The sequence below is a fragment of the Homarus americanus genome, unplaced genomic scaffold, assembly GCF_018991925.1.
Source record: "Homarus americanus isolate GMGI-L3 unplaced genomic scaffold, GMGI_Hamer_2.0 scaffold49569, whole genome shotgun sequence".
NCBI lineage: Eukaryota > Metazoa > Arthropoda > Malacostraca > Decapoda > Nephropidae > Homarus > Homarus americanus.
This window is the reverse complement of record NW_024737393.1, coordinates 1-3,944: the sequence shown is the minus strand read 5'-3', so window position 1 is coordinate 3,944 and position 3,944 is coordinate 1. Positions and strand designations below refer to the sequence as shown.

Genomic DNA, 3,944 nt, shown 5'->3' with positions numbered 1-3,944 from the left:
GACACTTGTTATCAGCCGGGACAGGGAGCCATTTATTTTATACACAGTAATTTCTTTTACCTGTAGTGTATATGTGTCTGCACACAATACAGGTAAAAAAAATAATTGTCCTAAGGGCAAATGTTATTCATGGTCATTTTGAGATCCAAACCCTCACAAATTTTAAGAGCTTGCTGTATTTCATTTACCTGATTTATTGTATTTTACCATTGTATTTGTCTTACATTAAGGTATTTTAGATGTATACAACACTTACTATTACTGATAACAATACCTGCATGTGGTGTCTTCAGTATATTGAAGCTCTTTATCTTTACAGCTATTTCATACAGCTCCCCCACTTTACCAGCTTATGGTACTAAATCAACTAGGAATGGTTAATAAAAATAATAATAATACAAGTAATGTAAGTGAGACAATCATCACTACATGGACAAGAGTTGTACTGCCGTCTGTGTGATTTCGAAGAAAATTTTACCGTCATCGGTCGAGTTCTTTCTTACTCCAAAGAAGTAATACTCTTGAGATTCCTTCAGTGAGTTCAATATGTTCGACAGTTGACGGTCAAGTCCATCTTGTTCCCACGAATAAGCTGTAGGCAGAGCTGTTGAGAGAATATAATGTTGTTGTTATGGTATATTGTCTTAGGTTCTGTTGGGTATACTCAGTGTTGTACAGGAGACAATGGTGTTGGTCCTGCAGGTAGATAACACAGCAGCTCTTTGTTAACTCTCAACCATACAACAATGTCTGTGGACACTTGTTATCAGCCGGGACAGGGAGCCATTTATTTTATACACAGTAATTTCTTTTACCTGTAGTGTATATGTGTCTGCACACAATACAGGTAAAAAAAAATAATTGTCCTAAGGGCAAATGTTATTCATGGCCATTTTGAGATCCAAACCCTCACAAATTTTAAGAGCTTGCTGTATTTCATTTACCTGATTTATTGTATTTTATCATTGTATTTGTCTTACATTAAGGTATTTTAGATGTATACAACACTTACTATTACTGATAACAATACCTGCATGTAGTGTCTTCAGTATATTGAAGCTCTTTATCTTTACAGCTATTTCATACAGCTCCCCCACTTTACCAGCTTATGGTACTAAATCAACTAGGAATGGTTAATAAAAATAATAATAATACAAGTAATGTAAGTGAGACAATCATCACTACATGGACAAGAGTTGTACTGCCGTCTGTGTGATTTCGAAGAAAATTTTACCGTCATCGGTCGAGTTCTTTCTTACTCCAAAGAAGTAATACTCTTGAGATTCCTTCAGTGAGTTCAATATGTTCGACAGTTGACGGTCAAGTCCATCTTGTTCCCACGAATAAGCTGTAGGCAGAGCTGTTGAGAGAATATAATGTTGTTATGGTATATTGTCTTAGGTTCTGTTGGGTATACTCAGTGTTGTACAGGAGACAATGGTGTTGGTCCTGCAAGGTAGATAACACAGCAGCTCTTTGTTAACTCTCAACCATACCCAACAATGTCTGTGGACACTTGTTATCAGCCGGGACAGGGAGCCATTTATTTTATACACAGTAATTTCTTTTACCTGTAGTGTATATGTGTCTGCACACAATACAGGTAAAAAAAATAATTGTCCTAAGGGCAAATGTTATTCATGGCCATTTTGAGATCCAAACCCTCACAAATTTTAAGAGCTTGCTGTATTTCATTTACCTGATTTATTGTATTTTATCATTGTATTTGTCTTACATTAAGGTATTTTAGATGTATACAACACTTACTATTACTGATAACAATACCTGCATGTGGTGTCTTCAGTATATTGAAGCTCTTTATCTTTACAGCTATTTCATACAGCTCCCCCACTTTACCAGCTTATGGTACTAAATCAACTAGGAATGGTTAATAAAAATAATAATACAAGTAATGTAAGTGAGACAATCATCACTACATGGACAAGAGTTGTACTGCCGTCTGTGTGATTTCGAAGAAAATTTTACCGTCATCGGTCGAGTTCTTTCTTACTCCAAAGAAGTAATACTCTTGAGATTCCTTCAGTGAGTTCAATATGTTCGACAGTTGACGGTCAAGTCCATCTTGTTCCCACGAATAAGCTGTAGGCAGAGCTGTTGAGAGAATATAATGTTGTTGTTATGGTATATTGTCTTAGGTTCTGTTGGGTATACTCAGTGTTGTACAGGAGACAATGGTGTTGGTCCTGCATGGTAGATAACACAGCAGCTCTTTGTTAACTCTCAACCATACCCAACAATGTCTGTGGACACTTGTTATCAGCCGGGACAGGGCCATTTATTTTATACACAGTATTTCTTTTACCTGTGGTATATGTGTCTGCACAATACAGGTAAAAAAAATAGTTGTCCTAAGGGCAAATGTTATTCATGGCCATTTTGAGATCCAAACCCTCACAAATTTTAAGAGCTTGCTGTATTTCATTTACCTGATTTATTGTATTTTATCATTGTATTTGTCTTACATTAAGGTATTTTAGATGTATACAACACTTACTATTACTGATAACAATACCTGCATGTGGTGTCTTCAGTATATTGAAGCTCTTTATCTTTACAGCTATTTCATACAGCTCCCCCACTTTACCAGCTTAATTTCAAATCAACTAAAGATGGTTAATAAAAATAATAATAATACAAGTAATGTAAGTGAGACAATCATCCCTTTCATGGACAGAGTTGTACTGCCGTCTGTGTGTGATTCGAGAAAATTTTACCGTCATCGATTCGAGAGGTTCTTTCTTACTCCAAAGTAATACTCTTGAAATTCCTTCAAAAGTGAGTTCAATATGTTCGACAGTTGGCGGTCAGAATCCCATCTTGTTCCACAGATAAGCTGTAGGCAGAGCTGTTGAGAGAATATAATGTTGTTGTTATGGTATATTGTCTTAGGTTCTGTTGGGTATACTCAGTGTTGTACAGGAGACAATGGTGTTGGTCCTGCAAGGTAGATAACACAGCAGCTCTTTGTTAACTCTCAACCATACCCAACAATGTCTGTGGACACTTGTTATCAGCCGGGACAGGGAGCCATTTATTTTATACACAGTAATTTCTTTTACCTGTAGTGTATATGTGTGCACACAATACAGGTAAAAAAAAATAATTGTCCTAAGGGCAAATGTTATTCATGGCCATTTTGAGATCCAAACCCTCACAAATTTTAAGAGCTTGCTGTATTTCATTTACCTGATTTATTGTATTTTATCATTGTATTTGTCTTACATTAAGGTATTTTAGATGTATACAACACTTACTATTACTGATAACAATACCTGCATGTTGTGTCTTCAGTATATTGAAGCTCTTTATCTTTACAGCTATTTCATACAGCTCCCCCACTTTACCAGCTTATGGTACTAAATCAACTAGGAATGGTTAATAAAAATAAAAATAATACAAGTAATGTAAGTGAGACAATCATCACTACATGGACAAGAGTTGTACTGCCGTCTGTGTGATTTCGAAGAAAATTTTACCGTCATCGGTCGAGTTCTTTCTTACTCCAAAGAAGTAATACTCTTGAGATTCCTTCAGCGAGTTCAATATGTTCGACAGTTGACGGTCAAGTCCATCTTGTTCCCACGAATAAGCTGTAGGCAGAGCTGTTGAGAGAATATAATGTTGTTGTTATGGTATATTGTCTTAGGTTCTGTTGGGTATACTCAGTGTTGTACAGGAGACAATGGTGTTGGTCCTGCATGGTAGATAACACAGCAGACCTTTGTTAACTCTCAACCATACCCAACAATGTCTGTGGACACTTGTTATCAGCCGGGACAGGGAGCCATTTATTTTATACACAGTAATTTCTTTTACCTGTAGTGTATATGTGTCTGCACACAATACAGGTAAAAAAAAATAGTTGTCCTAAGGGCAAATGTTATTCATGGCCATTTTGAGATCCAAACCCTCACAAATTTTAA

The 3,944-nt window shown here is 36.2% G+C and overlaps 1 long non-coding RNA gene across 2 annotated transcripts; it reads right to left on the bottom strand.

Annotated features, from left to right (window-relative positions):
* Window positions 1–236: 236 nt before the first annotated feature.
* On the bottom strand, window positions 237–3,706 carry LOC121873415. 2 transcript variants are annotated; one of them, XR_006090232.1, is made up of 4 exons: window positions 3,523–3,706; window positions 2,012–2,112; window positions 1,260–1,360; window positions 237–604 (listed from the first exon to the last, which is right to left on the bottom strand). It is a non-coding gene; the product is annotated as an uncharacterized LOC121873415 (long non-coding RNA). The 2 variants fall into 2 exon arrangements; XR_006090231.1 differs by lacking the exon at window positions 3,523–3,706 and having other exon boundaries at window positions 239–604; window positions 2,012–2,247.
* Window positions 3,707–3,944: the final 238 nt, after the last annotated feature.